This window comes from Sminthopsis crassicaudata, chromosome 1 (genome assembly GCF_048593235.1).
Source record: "Sminthopsis crassicaudata isolate SCR6 chromosome 1, ASM4859323v1, whole genome shotgun sequence".
NCBI classification, from domain to species: Eukaryota; Metazoa; Chordata; class Mammalia; order Dasyuromorphia; family Dasyuridae; genus Sminthopsis; species Sminthopsis crassicaudata.
This window is the reverse complement of record NC_133617.1, coordinates 623,746,820-623,769,587: the sequence shown is the minus strand read 5'-3', so window position 1 is coordinate 623,769,587 and position 22,768 is coordinate 623,746,820. Positions and strand designations below refer to the sequence as shown.

General features: G+C 34.0%; 1 protein-coding gene across 3 annotated transcripts in view; it reads left to right on the top strand.

The window, feature by feature from the left end:
• The first annotated feature begins 200 nt into the window (after positions 1-200).
• The window catches only part of NIPBL (NIPBL cohesin loading factor), a 242,471-nt gene continuing 219,903 nt past the window's right edge, over positions 201-22,768 (top strand). For 2 of the 3 annotated variants that reach the window (XM_074282637.1, XM_074282639.1), the window contains exon 1: positions 201-777. The gene's annotated coding sequence lies outside the window, so the exon portion shown is untranslated. The remainder of the gene's footprint in view (positions 778-22,768) is intronic. The other variant, XM_074282638.1, reaches the window with a different exon arrangement.

Genomic DNA, 22,768 nt, shown 5'->3' with positions numbered 1-22,768 from the left:
AAGGAAGAGGAGGGAGCGAGGTAGAGGCTGGAGAGAGGAGGAGGAGGAGGAGCAGTCGTTGCCGCCGCCGTTGGAAGGGAGCCTGTTCCTGCTCCGCCGAAGCCGCTGGCCCAGGCTACAGCTGCGTTCCGGCTGAGGAGCTGTGCCGCGGCGACGGCGGTGGCACGAGCAGCGACGAGGGATACTGGCAGCGGGCAAAAGGACTGGAGTAGTAGTAGTAGCAGCGGCGGCGGCAGCGGGCTGGCGGGCGGGCGGCGGCAGTGGCGGAAGTGGAGTGGGGGAGAGGGGGAGGTTGTTGGTGTTTGGCGCCGGTGGAGGGAGTCATTCCTGCAGCTGCACTTCCGGTCGGCATTTTGTTCTGAGAGGGAGAGACCGAGCGAGAGACACACACACACACACAGGGCTCCTTTTCCCCCCCCCGCCCTCCCCCCCCCTCCCTCCTTCGGTACCGACTCGCCCGACACCGCCAAGCCGCAGGCAGAGACGCCCCCACCGAGAGGAGGATTGGTTCCCGAGCCGGTTGCGATGCCCCCTCGGTAGCTGGGGCCCCCGGTCGGGTGTTTGTAAGTGTTTCTATGTGGGAGAAGGAGGAGGAGGAGGAAGAAGAAGCAGCGATTTGTCTTCTCGGCTGGTCTCCCCCTGGCTCTACATGTTCACTGCACTAAGGAGGAGACGGAAGAGGAGCCTCAGCCGCCCCCCCTCCCGGCCCGGATTATAGGCTCACCACAGCCGCCTCGGCCTCGGCCTCCCCACGGATTCAAACGCCGATTCGCCCAGGTAAATTCCTTCCTTCTCTTTCTTTCGGCGGCGGCGGCGGCGGCGGCGGCGGTGGGGCCAGGTCCCGGGCTCCTCTCCTCCCCCTCCCGCTCCCGTCCCCGGCAGCCCCGGGTCTCCTCGGCGGAGCGAGTGTGGAGTTGTCCTCCCCGGGAGCAGGCGCCTCGGCCGGCGGCGGTTTTAGATCTTCTCTCCCCGCCGACTTTGGCGAAGGAGATTGGGTTCCTGCCGGGCGGCCGGGGAGGCGTAGGCCCGGCGGAAAGCGCAGGCCGCGGGCCAGCGGAATCTACTTGAGCTCGGGGATTAGGAGAGGCTCCGGGCAGAGCGGAGCGATCGCTTCTTAGTGACAGGCCTCAGCCGAGAGAGAAGCGGTAGTAAGACGAGGAGGCGGAAACAATACAACTAACAGCAAGTGTGCCCTGATCTGCTCTATATTTACAACTTTCCTGGTGCGAGAAGTGGGAAAGGTCTCAGTGAAACAAACAACCCCCCCTTCTCCCCCCCCCAGTGACCCTGTGAAGGGAGGAAGTAGTTTCAGTTAGTGTGAGACAAATGTTAAATACCCAGAAACGGATCCAGTAGTAATTATTTTCCTTTTTAAAAACTTGTTTGGACATGCAAAAGTTAATAGACTCGTTTCCCCTTTTAAAGGCATTAAATCGTCACTTAACGATTGAGATACAGAAAGCCAAAGTGACATAAACAGTTAATGTATCCTTTAAAGAGTTTAACACTCTTCTTTTCAAAGATAAGTGTATAAAATTGTTGACAGGTATACCCTGTCACTACGTATTGTATGAATAATTTAAGAAGTTTTAAAGAGGGTTTTGTATATGGCATACTTTATTACTTTGGAGTACTTTATCTGGAAGTGGAGGGACGAAAAAGCTGATGAATATTGTGGAAATGTGATCTTATTAAGAGGTGAAGATAAAAGAGAAGAATTTCAAAGGACAGAAATGAAGTTATGTCTTAACATCTCTGAAGTGAACAATGTAGAAGGTGCTATCTTTTCATGTCAGGGTAGATCTTTTTGAGGTCTCAGGATTGTCATTGGCTGTTTGTGCCCATGATGTTTGACTGTGTAATGAGAGAGGTGTCATTTTAATAGGTCAAATGTATCCGTAAATGGTCCGAGAAGAGTATCAGTTCTTAACAAATTCTAGTTTTTGTATAAGTGAGTTGTTAAGTAGTAGTGTGTGATTGAGGTGAAAACGCAAGTTTTTGAGCTTAAATTAAAGGAGCTTTATTAATAGAAATTGCATAGAAAGCAGTACTTACCTGGATCATACTATTTTGATACTTTTGTTTCATATCTGTTTAAAAAATGTTCAAGTTGTTAAGGAGCAACATTGCTAACATTTTCTTTAAGTTTGTTAGTTGGTGTTACACTGGTTCAAAAAGATTTTTTTTGTAGCCTTATTAAATTACCATCACTGTCGAATAAATAACTTTCCTGGAGATTATTTTTGAGTTTAGGGTCTTGCTTGCATTGAGCTCTACTATAATGCCTATAAACGTTCAGATAAATGTTAAAAAGGGTCAAGTTAATATAGCTGTCACGTACTAGGCATGTTTTTAATGCTATAAATCCGTGTAGTAGTCAGTAGCGTGTCCGTGATTTGTATTGGTCAGGGAGCAGTTTGAATTTTAAAAAGCCTGAAGCTCCTGCTGAGCCCCAATCCCGGCCTCCCTCCCTCCTACTAATCTCCCATTCCTGTCTTTGTGCTGCCTGCTCCTGTTAGACACTGTTTGCAACAGGGCCTCAGGCCTGCTTGGGGTGGGGGTGGGGGTGGGGGTAGGGGAGGAGCAGGAGAAGGGGAGGGAGCAACATTTCACATTCTGAGAAAGCAGCTCTTTAAAACACAAACACACACACACACACATACCACCAACTAGTGTATAAATTATAAAATGAAGCATATATGTTCCTATGATTGTCTTTATTTAATAGTACAACTTTTTACTTTTTGGATCTGAGACTTCTCTAGTTCACAGCAAAGGATTGTGGAAAAAAAAAATAGTTGTACTTAGTTTTCATCATCAGAAAGCGACATACTATCCCTGTTTCTTACAATGCTTTAGAAAACTCTTGTCGATTAAAAAAAAAGTTTCAATTGCAGCTTAAGATGTTCAATATATAGTGTTTTCTTTCTGAAACTTTGTTTTTCTCATTTTAGGAATTCATTTTTTCTGTATTTTATTTATAAGTTTTAAGCAAAAACACGGATTAATTGTTAGCTTGTCCCTGAAGTACTGAGGACTTTTTTTTTTTTTGTCTATTAAGTGAATAATTAAACTTTTCTTTTTAAAGTTTTTTTCCCCTGAATTTGAAAACAATTTTTAACATGGATTCCCCACCCCCACCTCCAGAGCTTTTGCATATATTGTCCATTTCTCTTCCCCCAACCCCCCATCTGTTAGGAAACTCTAACCTTCAACTAATCATTTAACTGCATGAGTGTTAGTTGTAAAACAAAGACAAAGCTATGTTTTCCAAATTTTTTGAGATCCTGTGAGAGAAAGATAATAGGTAGTTCTTTTTTTTCTGCACCTTATTGGGAGAGTGGGAAACTCCAGAAAAGTTTTCCCTTATGATAAAAAACTAGAATTTATTTAATAGGAATAGGTTGAAAGCTTGTTTTGTTTTTGCTATTGAGTATTCATATTAATCCATTTTCCAATAACTCTTAAAACCAGATTGTAAATCAGAATACTTCAAATTAGGTTAATAACACAAGTAGGTAATCATTTTCAGTATATAAGTTACTTTTAGTGTTATGAAGTTTTTTTTATTTTTATGCCTTGAAAATTTTAGAAACAGCAAAAAAATAAGAGAATTTTTTATGATATGATAGATATATTAAGGGATATCTTAAAATTGGAAATTAAATGTGAATTTCATTAAAGAATATACAATTTTATGCATTATTTTTAGAACTAGAAAGTGAAAGTTTTAAAATAGCTATCTTAGCTCAGTTCCTTTGCCATCTCATATTGGAAGCCTTTTCTAATACTCTTGGTTGTTAGTGAAATTTTCAGAGATAGCTTTGCTTAAAAAGGAAGCATGTTGCATTCTTTCCCTCATCAGCATCCGTAGATTGTAAGTTCTTGAGGGCAGGACTGATTTTCAGCATCCCTAACACATAATAGTCATTTTTCTTTGTTAGATTGGAGAGAGTCCAGTAGAACTATTTTGGGTATTGCCTTTCCAAAGTCATTAGTTTTTGAAAGAAAGTTGTGGTCATATTAGTCTAAAACAGAAATTTTCTTAACTTGAAGAAAGAAAAGCAAAAACAAAGCAAACAAAATCTAGTTCAATTAATAATAGTAATCCAACTGACACTATTTACAAATAAAGTTCATAGAAACATTTAATTAAACTCGTTGAATTCTGATATACTCTTAAACATATTTTTCCCTAAGAATATTTTTGTCATATGAAAACTACAAATTTGAATGTGATATTACTTAACCTTTTTTGTTTTAAATATTACCTAAAAGAAAAACTATTTTACATGTATTCAATAAAATTATTTACCAGAGGTTTCATTTACATGATTTAAAGATCTGTCATAGACAAGAATTCCTCTTGGGAAAACCTTTGAATGTAATTTCTGAAAACACAAGAGTTTGAATGAGGTAACTATTTGAAACCACAGCTCATGTGAAAAAGTTTTAAGTCCAGCATTACCTTTAAATACAAAAATAGAGTAAATTAATATTAATTTGTCTTTAAATGTAGAAATATGGTAAAAGTAAATATCAAATTGCTCTTAACTTTGTTCATTATACTGAGATTTACAGTAAATTTAGGAAAGTGATGGTGTGAACACTGAGATTATTGGAAAAGTATAAGCTAAAAATAAAGATATAATCATAATACAAAAGCATTCATTTTAGTACCCTGTATTATAAGCCTTTGGTAAATCATTTTATTCTTTAAGAATCAGATGTGTACATTATTGAGGAATTTTTTTTATGTAGTTTATTTACATAGATTATAATTTGTAAAAATTCTTTGGGTTTTTTTAAAAGGCTTTTCCCAGAATGACCAGAAAGCTTTTTAATGGTATTCTCATTATATTGCTGACAGAAATGATCAGCCTTATTTCCACATTTGGATGAGAAATGGACATTCGAAGAGGCCTAGTGACTTGTCCAAAAACATGCAGTGAGTCCATGGGAGAATAAGCAATTGTTAACTCCCAGACTGTGATATTATAAAATCTGAGCTCAGGACAGGAATTCTTGAGTCCTAACACTGACTCCCCCTCTACCCATGGATTAACTATAATCTTACTGTTCTTTGTGATATTTCCAGTCTGTTACAAAAAAAGATAAAATACATCTTAGAAGGATGCTGACAATATAAAAACTAATATAAATATAAAAATTATTTGAGAGACTTTTCTAGGCTGATTTAAATATGTTGATCATATGGAAGTTAAAGGAAATAGCTACTTTAAATGAAGCATTTTTTTCTTTTGAATTTTCTGTGTAATGATTGTATTTTTTAAATTGTCAGTATGGAACTTTAGTGTTTCTCACTTTTACAATTTAGTGAAAAAAGCTTTGAATGACATTTTTATTTTAAATCAGAATTATATTTTTAACCGTGTTTTTATCTCATCAGAATTTTCCCCCAGAAGTTAAAAGGACAAAAGTCAGAGTTGTCTTTAACTTATCATTTGAATATTGTTTATTGGGGATCAATATGGAGTAAATTTAAAGTCACTGAATTTTGCCACTTATGTATTTTTAGTTTGGTGTTTTTTTAGATACTGCTTGTATTTTCCAAATCTAAACTATTGAAGGAATTAGCCATTTTCTGATAGTTTTATAGAATAACATTAAAAGTAAAAGAAAATGTAAGAACCTATAATTATCATTTTCTTAGTAAATTGATTGTGTAATTATATTAAAAGAAATTGAAATAAAACAAATTGGATAGGTACTTTAAATAAGTATTAATATTTCTGACATTAACTTGGTTTTAATACACTGCATTTTAAACTTGGACTTGTAAAATATGTTATTTTTTTACCTTTACCAAATGATATATTTATTAGGAATTCCTGTTGTTGTTGAGTTGTTTCAATCATGTTCTACTCTTTGTGACTGTATTTGGGGTTTTCTTGGCCAAGATACTGGAGTGCTTTGCCATTACCTTCTCCAGCCCATTTTATGGATGAGGAAACCAAGGTTCATATAGCTAGTAAGTATTTGAGGATATATTATTAGAAATAGATTTGGAATTAGTAAAATAGATTTGGATTTCTTTTTGTATAAGGGAGAAATCAACTTCAATAAACTTTTTTATTTATATTTGTATGACATCATAGAATCATTGAATGTTAGAACAAAAAGATTTCAAGGATTGTCTTGTCTACCTCATTTTGCAGATGAAGAAATTGGTTCTGAGAAATGTAGTGAATTGCACAATGTCAGTACAGTGAAGATGTATGATTGTAAAATAATGGTTTAAAAAGCAGACACCAAAATTTAACTTCAAACTAAATGCTGATCTTTGAAAAGGGTCACCTTCAGAAGCGAAAGACTTTTCTCAGTTAACCTGTCATTACCCTTTTGGAATTGCCTTTAGAAGCTGTGTAACATTCTTTAGATTATTTTCAATAATGGCAAATCTCCATTCCTAGTATGTTTACTTAAAAAAAAAAGTTTCACTACTTTATAGTTATGTCTCATAATTAAGAGCATATATGTAAATATGCACTTAAGTTGTGGGCAATATTATCTTCGAATTAGCAATCTCTTATCCATTTACACAAACATAACATTGTTTATTTAACAGCTAGGTGGCACAGTATATAGAGTACAGGGGCCTAGAGTCTGAAAGTTCCTGAATTCAAATTTGGTCATATCCTTTCTTAGCTGTATGACTCTGGACAAGCCATCTATAAAATAAGTTGGAGAAAAAATTAGCAAACCACTCCACTATCTCCATTAAGAAAACCCCAAAGGAGTCACATAGAGGCAGACATGACTGAAAAACCATTAAACAACAACAATAAAAATATAACGGCTTAATTAGGAAAATTTCTGAAGCCCCTTTTTGTTTGAAATAACTTAGTAATTCACCTAGGAATTTGGATATTTTAGTTCTAGTTTCAGCTTTGCCATTTACATGCTGAATAATTTTGAGTAATCCTTTGTGGGCTTGAGTTTTCCTATCTATTAAAAAAAAAGATATTGGATTAGATGGTTTCTAAGGTCCCTTCCAACCTTAACATCTTAGAAACTTGTGATTTAGTGCATTTTTCCAGATATATTCTATTTACAGAAGTGTTAAACTGTCGAATTAAGATTCGTTTTGTTTCCTTCACAATTTTTTATGGAATACATTGCACTTTCAACTAATAGTTTATATAGATTATTATTGATTTTGGTATTTTATATAAGTAAACTTAGGTAATTTAAAGTTTTTTTTTTTTAAAGTGGAGATACTGAGTTTAAAGTATTCTTTTTATATGCTTTTTAAGAAAATATTGGCTGAATCTATTTCTTTTTGCAGGCCAAAAAAACTTTTGTCATGTATATGTCATATATAAAGCATAAAAATTTCCAATTCTCTTTAAAGTAATTCATTGAAGTTTTAAAATGTATCTTTTCATTTCTGAACAATTATGAAGTTAGTTAACCAACAAGCATTTCTTTAACACTTATTATGTGCCTCAAATTAAAATGTGAGGTAATTTTGAAATGTTGGGTTTCTTCTCTCTCCCCTCCCCCCCCAGTTGACTCTTGGTCATTTGCTTGATGCTTTTGCTTAGATTAAAAGCATGTTCATATTGGTATTGGTATTTGATAGTTTTGTAACACTGTATGTTAACTACAGTAAAAATCACATGTAATAGGCTGTTTTGTGGTAATTTACTACAGGAGAAGATTATGTGTATAGTCAGCATGTCAAAAGAAAGTATCATTAAAATAAAATGTTAATTATAATATCTTGTTATGAATGCATTTTATTAAATTTAAATTAGAATTTAGTCTTTATACTTAGAGTTGATCTGCTATTTCTAAAACAAAAATACTATCTTTCCATTTAGTCCTTAGAAGGAGATGGAACAGTACCTTTTCTCAACATTATTGGACAAAGCTTTCAGTGTTTAAAAGTGCCATTAGTACTTTATTTACTGTGGATTTGCAGTCAATATTCACCTAAGTAAGTTGATCATTTTATATGTGATTCACAGTTTTTCCTCAACTATAATCAGGTTATAACTACAATGCATGGGTTTAAATTATACATAGTCTTTCTGTACTCCCACAGTTTTTTATACCTGACTCATGTGAAAAAACTGATTGCTTCTGTCTGTGCTTCAGCAAAGTAATACTTTTTCTTGCAACTTAAAATCTGGAGGTTGAAATTGACTAGTGTTGAACAATGCTAAAGTTAGCTTCATTCTATTCATTTTTGTGAGAAGTATTAAGAAATTAATATCCTTGAGGTACAAACAAAAGATAAAGTTTCTAAGAGATATTTATGAAATATGCATTTGAAGCCTGAAAATTGATTCCCCCCCCCCCATCTCATTCCTACCATACTTTTTTTTCTTTTTTGAAAGGATGTGGCTTCTAGTTTTGAGAGAGATTTTGAATGGGGGATGGGGTCAGTCTAGTTTGTACATGGTTACTAATAGAAGACTTTGAGAAGTTTGAAATGTTCGAAAATTTAAGGCTTAAATCAGGCTAAAACTTCTCCATAGAATCATTAGAATTATTGGCTTAGTGCACTTCAATTAACATTTATTAAGTACCTGTTGTATGCTGAGGAATTCAAAGGTGTTTGTTGGCTATTGGAGGTGGCCAGAAGTTTAGACATGGTAACTCTCCTGCTCTATTGGAATTCAGAGTCTATTAGGGGAATGGGACACATGGAAATGATTTTTAGAAGAAAGGAATACGGTGATGCTTTGTTATTGCAGGCAAATAACAACAACAAAAATCTCTTAACTTTCCTCATCTCTATAAGGTTTCTATCTCCTGCCTCATCAGGTGTTAAGGATCAAGTATGTAAAGTGCTTGATAAACTTAAAGGACTATATACTTGTTAGTTATTATTTCCCTAGTATTCTCTTCTTACTGGGACAAACCTTATACAGCTTCCTTCAAGTCAGGAAGGACCAGAATTTAGCTTCATAAAAAAGAGAAGATTGAATCTTTCTTATTCCTTAGGCCTGAGCCCATATGTCTAAAGGTAGAAGAGACATTAGAGGTTAATCTTTAAATTATTTTAAAGCCTAACAATATTTTTAGTATTCCAGGACCAAAAAATGTGATGAGACATAGCAGTGGTCTCATTCTTTATATAATTATGGAAGTTATAAGAAAATTGTCCATTTTACATTTGTTCTGAACCAAATATAAATTCAAATCCTATGGGAAGATCGGTCTCTGAAATTCCATTCCTGGTTTAAAAAAAGTAAATGTACAGTGTCAGCAAACAATATAAACCTGTTGAAATACATTTTTTAAAAAAGCTTGTGTGGCTGATAATAGCTGGCATCTATGTAGTGCTTTAATGTTTACGAAGTGGTATAGGTACATCCTCTATTTTGATCCTCACACACAACCTTCTGAAATAGGTGCTATTATTTATCCTCACTTCACAGATGTGTATACAGACTTAGAGAGGAGTAAAAAGACCTGCATGGTCTCAGGCTAATAAGGTTCTAAATTGGAATTCACTTTTAGGTCTTTCTAATTAAACATCCAGCATTCTGCCCACAATGATCTACTTCTTTTTTGTAACTATTGGAGGTGACTTACAGGGTTACAAGGTAATGTCTTAAAAAAAAAAATTAATGATATTTTTAATTTCATAATACCTTTATTTTTGAATATATTCTTCCGTCCTCCCCAGCTTCTATTTGTAAAATAGAGTAAAAAGGGGGAAGTAACTCAGCAAAATTAACCAGCACATCAATTTAATTTTACCAGTTTTGTAGTATTCCATCACCATAATCCCCTTTCTCTGCAAAGTGCCATGCCCGGTCATTATAGTTATGAAGTTCAGTTTTTTCCTTCTTTCTCTATTTACTTTTGTCTTCCTGTTTCTACTTAAATCACTTTGCCATGAGCTCATACAAATCTTCCATAGCTACTCTTAATTCTTCATATTGATCATTTCCTAGGGTGAAATAATTAAATATTCCATCACATTTGTTTAGTCAATATAATTGGCTATCTCTAATTTCATTTCCAGTCTTTGGGCATCTGTTTTGTTTCTGGTTCTGTGCTGCCATAAATACTGCCATAAAATGAGTGAAGGGACTTACCCAAGGACTTACATCTAATTTCCAGTATTCTTTACATCATATTGTACTGCCTCCACTAAGTAAAATAGAATTTAGAGAAAGAAGAGTTGTAAAGACATGACTAAAACCTTCCTATTATTAACTATCTCTCAGCCATGTCTAGAAAAGGAGAAACAGTTAATATGACAGTTTGAATGAATAAATAAATTAGATCAGAAGAATATTGTAAATGAAAAAGTTTTGTTTGTGATGTTGTACTATAGATGTGGAGTTCTACTTGCTGAAGATTATCTTAGACTTTTCATGGATAGCAGTACATAAGTACATTGGCCAGAAGTGAAAACTATCCTTTACACTCATTACTTGACTGGTTCACTTGCTTTTTTTTTGCATATGCTACTTTGATGCTTTTTACATTGTGTCATGTACACAATTCATTGTTCATAATATGCCCCAATCTATTATACTCACCATACTTATCTCCATTGCCCTATGAATAACCTGGAATTTTAATTTTTATTCTTTGGAGAATGTTGTTTTCCAAAGTTTAATCAAATAGAACCAATGGAAGAATTTGGACATTTAAAAGGTGGGATTTTGCTTTAGAAAGCAGTTTGGGATCACTGAAAGAAATGCATCCTTTTTCAAACGCAATCCAGCCTATTCTTCCTTCTATTTAGTTCTGGACCCATTTCACTACCCACCTGTACTAACTGTCCAAGATAATATATAATCATATTTATAGTAAATTTTCATACATATTTAAATGCCCTCTTAATAATGAAAAAATGAGTCAAGAAGTGGCAGGTTTTTGCAAATGATATTTTGCAAAAGATGTAGAAGACTGCATCTTTATAGTCACAGCTGATGGAAAGATAGAGACTACAAAGATCCCACTGTGCTTTATTGTTTGTTGACCATAAAAACATTTGATTGGGTAGAACAAAGTGCCTTAATGGTTTTTCTCTAACAAAGTGTCTTACATTAATATGGTAAACTTATATAGTCTTCCTTGATGTAATGACAGCAAAAACGGTTTGATTTTCTGATTATTGATATAAAATGAGACATAAAACAGTGAGAAATTGTCTCCTCAATTATAGTTTATCATTGCAGTAGATGATGTCCATTGTAGAATTATATGGTATAGTGAAAAGAGCATTGACTTTGAAGTCTGAGAATGTAGATTCAGATATCACCTCTGAGGTTTACTGCCTTTAGGCAAGTCATATAAATCTCCCTGGGCCTCATTTCACAAATGAGGAAATGGAGGGCTTGGTAAGTAGGTGGTGCTGGGGGTATAGTAAAAGCTACCTTCATTTTCATTGTAGTAAATAGGAGACCAAAAGAAGAAACACACGTGAGATGTGGTACCCTCTTTTAGCTATGCCTGTCAATTTTTTGGTAGCAGTTCAAGTATTATCGTAGGTATTTCATGCCATGTCTATAAGTTCAGACATTCTGCACATGATAATATTGTTTGTGCCCCCCCCCTTTTTTAAAACTTGTTGATACTTTACTTAGAATAGTATGTAGTTTGTTGTTTTTTCCAATTAGAGGTGTTTTCCTAAATAGGTATTATGATAAGCTCATAGTACTTTACTATGCTGGAATTCTGAAAATAACTTTTTAAAATTCTGTAAACATTTTCATTCTATCTAGAATTGGTAACAAAAGAAATAAGGATGTGAATTATATTTAGCTAACCTAATTAAAGTGGGTGAGGACTAGTTAAGTGAGGTTTTTGTCACTTCATTTATTTTTGTATAGTCATGCTTCATTCATCCTGTATATGTCATCAAATTTTTGGACAAATGTGCCATTTTACTATCCTCAGGATTCTGATTAGTATGCCTATACACTATGAAAATTTTCAAATAATACAACTAGATTAGTGACAATACCAGGATAGAACTTTAGCAGCTGATTATCATAAAGTGTTAAAGATGTTCTTATTTTCACCTAGCTGTAAGTCAAGAGGGGGGGAAATGTGCTTTATAAATGTGTGCTTTGATAATTTAATTATTAATTTCTCTCTCTCTCTTTTTTTTTGGGGGGGGGAGTATGTACAACTTTCCTCTTTTGTATAAGATTTCCATGTCAGATTTAGAATATTAGGATGGAGAGGCAATATGGTAAAAGTAGAATTGTTGTTAGATTTGATGTAAGAGGACCTGGGTTCAAATGTTGGCTTTGCAACAAAAGTGACCCTGCAACAAGTCATTTTACTTTTGAGTCTCATTTTTGCCATCTGTTAAATAAGGTGATTGGACTAGATGATTTCTGAGTTGAGGTCCCTTTCAGCTCTAAATCTGTCATCCTGTGATTATCATGTGATGCTTCAAATTAAGCAAATGAGATGTTTGTCAAAATGCTTAGTACAGTGTCTGGCTTAATATAGATGCTTATCCGTTTGTCAAAGTTAAGACCTTTTAATATGTAGTACATTAGTTGGATATACCTTGCCTTAGAAATCTCCTGTTTTTTGTTTTTTGGATTTTTTTATTTGTTTTTAACCAGTGTATCAGCTTTTAACAGTGAAATAAGTAAATATCCAGGTATATAGAGAGGAATTCAGAAAACATGAAATTTTTCTGTGCCAGGTTTTCAGGCAACAGGCAATAAGAGGCAAGAAATGCTTTTAAAGTGCAGATAGATAAGACTAAGCATATATAAAATTCTGATTTCTGCTACAGCTCATGTGTCAAGGAAATAACCACTATTCTTTCAGTGGAAAAAGTCATCTAATTTTACATAAATCAATGGGCAAAGTAGGATTTTTTATGCAAATTGTTTTTACAGACATTTTTATTCTAGATAATGTATCTGTTCATTAAAGCAATGGGATACCTGTATTACCAAACTTGACAACCAATAGTAATGTCCAAGGTAACTTGTCAGTTTTACTGTAATCATCTAGCATAGCTAACCACATTAATGTGGGAATAGAGACCTAAAACTCAAAAGACTGGATTTAAGTAGATTTGAGGTTGCAAATTAATAAGAAATTAAATTACAGAAGATATGCTATTTCTAAGCCTCTAGTGTTTATACTACAAGTAAATTTTGTTTGATAAACTTTATTTTTCAAGGCTTCAAGACTGCTCTTAGAAGGCACTTTCTAAGCCTTGTTAACTATAAAAGAATTATAGAAGCTATAAAAGCAATTTAACTGCTTAAATTATATGGAAGTGTAAGCATTACTTTTTGGAATAATAGAAGTATTCTAAAACACATTGCAATATGATTAATGTTCTATTTGTAACATAGGTCACATTTTTCTAGCTATTGTCCATTTTAGGATTAATCTTAAACTTTTGATAAATTGCTTACTGTTTGTATCTTTGGTCATAGGTCATGTTACAGATGCACTGACAAAATAGGAAAAAGTGTGACAAGTGTCATTTGTAGAATACTTAGGTAGTATCAGGAACTTCTTTTAAAAAAAGTTAGTATAAAATAATGTGAAGTTGTGAGATAAGAACATCTAATAACTTGGGAACAACTCAAAATTGAGGCATAATATTTAGTGTTAAAATTTTATATGGAATCAGCTCAAATTCATTTTGGGATTGAGTTGTCTTTCAAACTATGAACCACATTAAATATATTAACCACCATATAGTAAAACTTCATAATAGTTCAAATGACTCCTAAAGTTCTGTCTCCAAAGGTATTATATTACAACTTAATTTCTTTCTACTAGCGAACAGGATTATTTGATTATATAAATAAAATAGGCTATTGTTTATTTGATAACTACTCAGTGTGATCCAAACACATTTTGTGTTTGGTGTTTACACCTTTGCAGTTGTATTACACTGTTCCTGGATGTACTGCCTTCTTTCCTCTGCCTAATCTTTAATACAGCTCAGATCTCTCTTCCTAGAACACTTAAAGCCACAGTGATCTCTCCCCTTTTTGAACCCTTGGAATATATGATTTTTATTCTCCAATTCATTTGGCAATTTATTATATGTGACATTTTCTAATATTCTCTTGATATTGTCTTTCTTGTATTATTTAGCTTTTCACTTGTGTCTCATCTCCCAAACTAAGATTAATAAGTTCCTGGAATGCATTGAGTTCAATGTGGCTCAGTGAACTTGAACTGATTCCATCTAAAAATTTTATCCTAAATATTATGCCTCGGTTTTGAGTTGTTCCCAAGTTATTAGGTGTTCTTATCATCTCACAACTTCACATTATTTTATACTAATTTATTTTTTATTAAAGAAGTTTCTGATACTAAGTATTCTTATAAATGACATTTGTCACATACTTTTTCCTATTTTGTTTGAATATGTCTTTTAATATAAAATGACTCTATTTAAAATATTGCAGTTGATTGCTGTTTGCTGTAGTCAAGTTCAAAGTCCTTAATTTGACTTTGTCATCCATAACATGTTGTCAACATACCATTTTCATTCGTTTATTCAATTTCACCCTCCCTTATCCATGCCCTGTATTTTCTTACCTTATTTTGTTCATATAATAAGCATATATGAATTCATTATATGCTTTAGGATGGGAATGGGGTTAGGAAATACCTTTTTTCCTTAGGTTTTTTTTTTTTTTTTTTTAAAGCCTTACCCAAATACTGCCTTCACTTTGAAGCTTTCACTGATCTCCTTAGTTAATTAATGACCTTTGCCTTTACCTACTCCTCTCAATACCTGTTTCTCTCATAGCACTTAGCATCTCCCTAATACATCTATAAGATAAATTGCTTATTTGTGTATGTCATGTACCCATCAGACTCTTAAAATGTAAATTCCATGAAAAGCAGCGTCTATCAGAAAGTATGACCTCCAGTGCTTCAGCAGTGTTTTCCAAACGTTAGTTATGTTATAAATGTTTGTTGAAGTAAAATATTTGTCCAGTATTCTAATCTAAAGTTTTAACAGGCTTGAATTGCTTTAGGTTATAAAATCTCAAATTTCTTGCCACTTTTAACACACTACCTTTGTACACTTGAGTTCTTTTGTTCTTCTGTATTCTTCAATTTTGAATTTTCTGTGTCTTGCCTATTCGTCACTACTGCGTATTAACTATGCTTTCCTTCTCCCTCTTCCCATTTGTCCAATGCTAGTTTTACATTATATCAGACCTAACCGATGAAAGAAGTATGTATACACACTAAGGAAACAAAGTAGATAGCTAAAAAGAAAAATACTGCTAAATTGCATTATAACAACATTCTCATCTGTACTCACTGGTTTTTAGTTTAGGCTTTAAATACGTGGGTTGTAATCTGACTGCTATGAGAAAAGCACTTTCAGTGTCTGTAGATTAATGCAAAATTACTGCCATTAACTTAGAATAAATGTCTAAGGGTACTTTTGGAAGCAGGCATAAGGCCCATGCAAGATCAAGAGGAACCAGTATGGTAGGTAGGGTAGAAGAGGAATGAGGGGAAAGAAAAGATAGAGGAAAAATTGGACAGGGGAAGAGCATAAGGCTACCAACATTTATTCTGAATTGGTAAATTGATATTTATTTTGGATCTGTTCTGATTCTTTGAAAACATCTTTGATTTAGTGGGGAAAAGTAACTACTATTTGTACTTGTTTGTATGAATGTATTTCACAGTGTATTTTCTTTTAAAGTACTTCACAAATATACTTGCGTTTTCATTACCTTAATTCTATTAAGTTGATAACTAACATTTCATATCGCTAAAGATTTCTTTTTCTCCATTTTACAAAGATGGAAATAGCAGTTGAGAGGCTAAATAACTTGCCAGGGTTATGCAATTAGTGTCAAATACAGGATTTGAACTCATTGCTCTTTCCTAAATAAAATCCAGCGCATTTTTTACTATACCACTTCATTAAGATTAATTATACTCATTAATTGGAGGGAAGATCCTAGTTTTTTGCATTTTCTTGGGTCTTTAGTATGGAATACTTTGAGGCCAAGGGCTATTCTAGAAAACACTGAGAATACTTCTTTTTATCCTTATATTTATTTATAGCCAAACCAATTAGATGGTAGATAATAACCTTTTGGTAAGAGCATGGTATTTTTTCTTGTGTATAGGATGTTGAAGTCCTTTGTGTATAATCTTGTTTTAATAAATGGAGTGGTGGGTATGTATATGAGAAACTACTTACATATACAGATGAGCAATATAGAATCTTAGAGAATTTACATTGTCTACCTAAGGGATTAAGTGATTTATTCTGATCACATATAGCCAGTTTGTGTCAAAACTTGGAGGAGAGGGAGGGACTAGCAAGATTTAACCAGGTCTGTCTGTTTGACTAACCATACATAAAACCATATGTCCTGGAGGACAGCAAGCGTTTCTTAAAGAATAATTCATTGACTAAATATATATGTATTTATATATATGTACCTCCCTATATACTTAACAAATATTGTAGTTATTTGTGCTTATAGTTATAATTTCATATAGACATTTTTACATTTAAAACTAAATGTAGTTTTTAAAAATGTTTAATTGAATTTTAGTATGTAGAATGTGGTTCCTCAAAAATGTTAAAATTTACTTGATATACTCTATAAAATGGCTTTAAAGTTCTTTTAAGACAGATTTTTTAAATGAAACTGTTAAATTGTTGCATGATTTTGCTTCAAAAGTATCTTAATCTCCTTTCAGGAATTTGGCAATTCAATCATTTTCAGTTCTCTATTTCTCCATTTGGAGTTGTCTTGGCAAAAGTTTTTTGGGGGGAAAGAGGGGAGGGTTGCATTTCCTTCTTCAGCTCATTTTACATATGTGGAAACTGAGATCAACAGAGTTGTGACTTGCCCAGGGTCACATATAATAATATAATGTTATATAATATATATATGTCTAAGGCCACATTTGAACTCAGATATTTGTGACTCCAGACTCAGTTGCCCTATCCGCTTTGTACTATCCACTATTATTATAATAATGAGCTATATACATCTTAGGAGATATTAAGGTTTACCAAGAACTTCTCAATTCACCTGATTCTCATAACAATCCAGTGAGGTTGGTGGTGGTAGTGGTGGGGTTGATATGGTAATGATGTTGATGTTGATGCCATTTTACTGATGGAGAAGTTGAAACCTTAGACTAAGTGATGTGCCAGCAGTCATACAATTTTCTAAGTGTCTGGAGCAGCTTTCATGTCCTCTTGATTCCATGATCTATATGTGGTTTAGGAATTTTAAAAATCCCACAATTTCTGGTCTTAGTTTTCTCTGGTATATAATTTCACTTAAGATTTTTTTGGAGCTACCAGGGGAAATCCTTTGTCAGTTGCTTTCTTTGTATCATGATTTCCTTTTATCATGTCCACTGTAAATGACCAAGTCAAGTCAATAAGCATTTTAAGTGTTTACTATGTGCCAGGCACTGTGCTGAGTGCAGAGGATAAAAAGAAAGACAAAAGAGATCATACATAATCCAGTGGTAGAGATAACATGAAAACAACTGTATACAAGCAAAATACTTAAGAGAGATTTAGTGCAGAAGAAGAGTATTCCAAACTTGATGAACATCTAGTGAAAATACACTGTTAGGAAATGAAATAGATTGCTCCAGAAAAAGTTGGAAAGGAGTCAGGTTATCAAGAGTTTTAAAAACCAACCAAAATTTTATATTTGATCTTGGAGGTAATAGGAAGCCTCTGGAATTTATTGAATAGAAGGAATTGACATGGTCAGACCTGTGCTTTAGGAAAGTCATTTTGACAGTTTAATAGAAGGCGGATTGTGGAACAGGAAGAGATTTGCGGCAGGCAGACCAAATATGCAATAGTTCAGGCATGAAGGATGGGGACCTATACTAGAGTCAGGGCAATGTGAAGTGGAGAAACAACAGGACTTGGCAAAAGATTGGATGGTGTGAAGGGGGGGGAAGGGAGAAGAGTATAAGGAGTCAAGGATGATACCCAAAGATGAAAGTACCCTGAACTGTAAACAGGGAAGGTACCAAGAAGAGGAGGTTTTGGGGAGAAAGATAATGTTCAATTTTAAATATGTTGAGTTTAAGATGTTTACAAGCTATCCAATAGGTTTGGAATTTGTTTCCTTATCTTTGTTTTTTTAATTGGGCTATCTTTTGTATGCTATTTTTTTTTTTTTTTTAGTTGTGAATATACTTTAAATAACTGCTGATAGGAAATGCCTAGATCAGAGATGTCAAATGTGTGTCCCACAACACTTATGCATGCGCTTGAACCAAATTAAAAATGTAAGTGGCAATTATTTTACAAAATAAATAAAAATACAGTAAAACATAGTAATATCATGATTTAAAACTGTTGATGTGCAGCCCAGAGAAATCCTTATGTGCAGTTTGTCGTTCAGTTCTGTCTGACTTCATGACTGATTTTGTGACCCCATGGAGTATATTGTCCCTGGGGTTTTCTTGGCAAAGGTAATGGAGTGGTTTGACATTTCCTGCTCCAGCAGATGAAGGCAAACAGGTTTAGTGATGTGCCCAGTCACACAGCTAATAAATGCTTGAGGCCGATTTGAACTCCAATCTTTTTGCTCTAAGCCCAGTGCTATAACTATCTAATTGCCTCTTACAGACAGTATAGTAGCCCCACATTTTTATTCGAGTTTGACATTACTGGTCTAGAGCTCCAGTGCCAACCAATCCTTTAGTCACAGGCACCTGTCATTCATTTCCTTGTCTTTCAGTTTATCATTTTAGTAATAGCAGATGATCACTTTTTCTCCCCTTGCCATAATTTCCAGGCTCAGTTCCTTTACCATATATCACCTCTAATACACAACAGCCCCTTATTCTCATTCTATTTGTTGTATACATTTATTGAGGATCATAACATGAATTGTGGAGAGCTTCTAGTGTTTCCTGTTTTTTAGTTCATACTTTTGTCCTATGTACTTTATTGAAAGTGAAGGTTGAAGGAAGACCAACATTCTGGATTAGATTAGTCAATTTGAGTAGAGTTATTAAAAATTTAAATAAGATGAAGAGGACTCTAGAAAGTTTTTCCGCTTGAGGTTGTTTAAAAAACAAACCCAAAGCCAAACATTTTACACATTTTTCAATTGAGGTGTTTTCCTTTAAGACTGAAAGATATACTCTTTATTATTTTCAAACCATTGGTGATCAGCGGTACTAATATAATGTAATATAATACTAAGAGTATTAGCAATTGAGGATTCAACTTCCAAAAAGAGATAGTTGGAACTGGGTCCTTTATCATTTAATAGTGAGTGATCCGGATTGGTGATTGGTTTCAACTAAATCATTCACAAGTTTCATTTTGTTTCCGGAGTGACAAATAGCAAGCTTGTATTTGTGATTACTTACTTGATCAGAAATTATCCCCATTGGTACATCAGAAATTGTTTTATTTAATCTTTTTATTGCCATTGTCAGAAACACCCTGATTGATGGATAATTTTTTTAATATTTATTTTAAATGTCACGCCCAATAGGAGATTGAAAAAAGAATATTTTGAAATTCTACCTTAATATTTACAAAATGGAAAAGAACTCTTAAAAAAGGAAGATGTGAGTCAGATAACAAATTTGCTGAGAGAAGGCAGGTGTGCCTGAGGTAGAACTTTGCGATCATGTTGAGATACTATTAATCTTTAACATAGAGATAGCAATTATAGTTGAATTTATATAGCTTTTTAAGGTTGCAAAGTGTTTTATATAACTTTGATTGTTACAATAACTCTGTGAGGTAAGGTTTTTAGATGATACTATTCCCATTTTATAGAAGAGAAAATTGAGGGTCATTGAAGTGAAATAATTTACTCATGGTATACAACTACTTAAATGTTAACTCCCAAGGTCATTTGGATGCTAATAAGAACTTTTGAGACTGCATGGAAAAGCCAGGATACTACTTCTAGCTTTTCTTAATTCTTAGAAACAGAATATCTTAACAGTTAGAAGAGAACTTAGAAGTATGTTTTTAAAGGAAACAAATACAGAAAAATTTTAAGAAGTTATTTTAAAATTAAAAAAAAAAAAGAAAGAAAGAAAAACGAAAACAAAAAGACCCAAGTAAAATTAGACAGAACTAGAATTTCGGTTTTCTTTCATACTCCAGTGCATTTTGCACTGTACCTCCCCCCTGGAATCAGGTTTTTACAATATGACTAAATTGTTTTAAGTTTTATCCTCCTAGATAATTTCATACCCATGTTAAGATGCTGTAGAACTTGTGTTTATGGATATCCTGAGGAAGAAATCAAATCAAGGCAAGGGGCTTAGGATTGTTTTAAACAATTCAAAATAGATTTTTAATTCTTGATTTTGAAACAGCTTTATAAATAAATGGTCTATTTGTTTTTGTAAGACTGAGGAAGATATCTGAAGAATGCAATAAATTCGTCTATCACCTCCTATAAAAATATAGGAGCAATAAAAGAAAATAATTTTTTCTATATGCCTGGTACAAAATTGTGTGCCAGGAAAGGTATATATATAAAAGGCTTCCCAGGGCTTTGTATGAACTTGTTTTAAACTTTTAGAAAATATGAAAAAACAACTTGTAGAGTCTTAATCATGCATAAATGTTTAATGACAGAAAATTCTTTCTTTCTGAAAAATCTAAGTAGGTATTTATTTTTGGCTAAGTCAGGTAAACTGCTTCAGCATCAGATCTGTTCCATTTTGTCTTGGTCTCCCTGATTTTTAGAACAGTATCTTGTACATGGTAAGGAAGCATTATGTGTAATTTAGTTAGATGTTGTATTTACAGATAAGGAAAACATCATTGAATAGTGAATAAAGGGTCAACCTTGGCTTTAGGAAAACCCATTTTAAATTCAGCCTTTGACACACTGGCTGTGTGACCCTGGGCAGTTCACTTAAGCTCTCCAGACAGCTCTCTAGGAGTGCAGGTTACAAACCAGTTGCTAATCCAGCTGCATAGGGGAGATAGGGGATTCTTGGATTCCTTGCCCCCTCTCTCCTCCTTTATCAAACTTCTTGTTCCAACAAGGTCAGAATCTCTTATTTTCTGGTTTATCATGTGATATAAAGGAACACTTAAGACATTAAATTTTTAAGCTTTAGAAACTTATGGATTATAAATGCAGAAATGTAAACCACAAGTTAAAGTTTACAATACTGTTAATTCACTTTATATTTTTAAAATCACATATATATTTTTGCTTTTACGTTCTTTACTTTCAGGGAAATAGTACATAAATTTTGAGAGATAACATGTAGTGATAGATTGCAGGTGTAGGAACACCGAAGTCACATAAGACACATAAAGACTCCAGTGACCTTGATTATCACTTGACGTCTTATTTTTTGAAGTTTTTCTTTTATTAAAGCTTTTTATTTTCAAAATATATGCACAGATAATTTTCAACATTCATCCTTGCAAAATTTTGTGTTCCAAATTATTTCCCCCTACCCCCTTCCCCTAGATGCCAAATAATTCAATATATGTTTAAAATGTATAATTCTTCTATACATATTTCCATGAATAAGAAATGTCTGATCAAAAAGAAAAAAAAAGAGAAAGAAAACAAAATGCAAGCAAACAGCAAAAAAGTGAAAATATGTTGTGGTCCACACTAAGTTCCCACAGTCCTCTCTCTGGGTGCAGATGGCTCTCTTCATCATAAGTTTTGATGACTCTGATTGATTTTGTGAAAGGTTTTTTGGAATCAGAAAATCTGGATTGGGATATTGGGTTGTGCCCCTATGCCACATACCTCACCCCATCCAATATCACAGTGTCCATGGACTGTATCTTTTAACTTATTTGGATCCATTTTCTTATATATCCTCTAAGAACTCACCAACTTAAAAACTATGAAAGACATGAAGTTTTAAGTGACTTTTTGCTTACACTAAATTTTGATAGAGCTTCAGTGACCTTTATTGAAATATTTTTACATGTTTGTGTTCCTTGAGAGGTTTGTTTTTGTTGTGATGTTCTGGAACAACACTACTAGTGTAAAAGTATGGATACTAAAGTCAAATCCTGGCTCCTTACACTTTTCCATTAAATAAAATAAAAAACCTGTAAGTTAGGAGTTGACACTTTTTCTTATAGTGTTTGTAGTACAGGTGGTGGACATTATGATTTGGATTTGGGTGGGGTGGAGGAGGGTATGAGTGTGATTTAAAAATTTTAAACATTACTATGTTCTTAGTAACATACTGTATATGCATTTGAAAAATACTAAAGTTATATAAAGTCATTTGGTTAAGGGATTATTTTAGGGGTTCTACTAGTGGCAGCTGCTTGTGTGTTTTGTTTTTTTGTTTTTTGTTTTTTGTTTTTTGTTTTTTTAAAGTTGCTCAGTTTAGGACTAGATACTTTAGCTTTAAAATTTTATGACCCAGATAATGGCTTCAAATGGTCAAATCAAGTTTGCTTGAAGTTAGATTGCTAATAAGCATTTTAATTGAATTTCATTTTAATCCATGTTAAAGGATTCTTTAATGCACTTGAGAGGAGGGTCAAAGAGATTTAGAACTACATTGCACTAAACAACCTCACCAAATACCTCACCTCTTAATAAAGATTCCTGCCCTTCCCAAACCAGTAGACCTTTAAAGATGGCTCCAGAGCAAGAGGATGTGTTCACCTACCTATCTGCTTTGCAGAGTAAGCAGATTTTGAATAGCATTGGTTTTTGGACAGTGGACACATTGTACAAGGGTTTTATTTGGGGGAGGAGGGGAAGGAGGATTGAGAGGGAAAGAGCTGAAGTAGAGAAAATTATTTAGAATAAGCTTTGGAGTACTC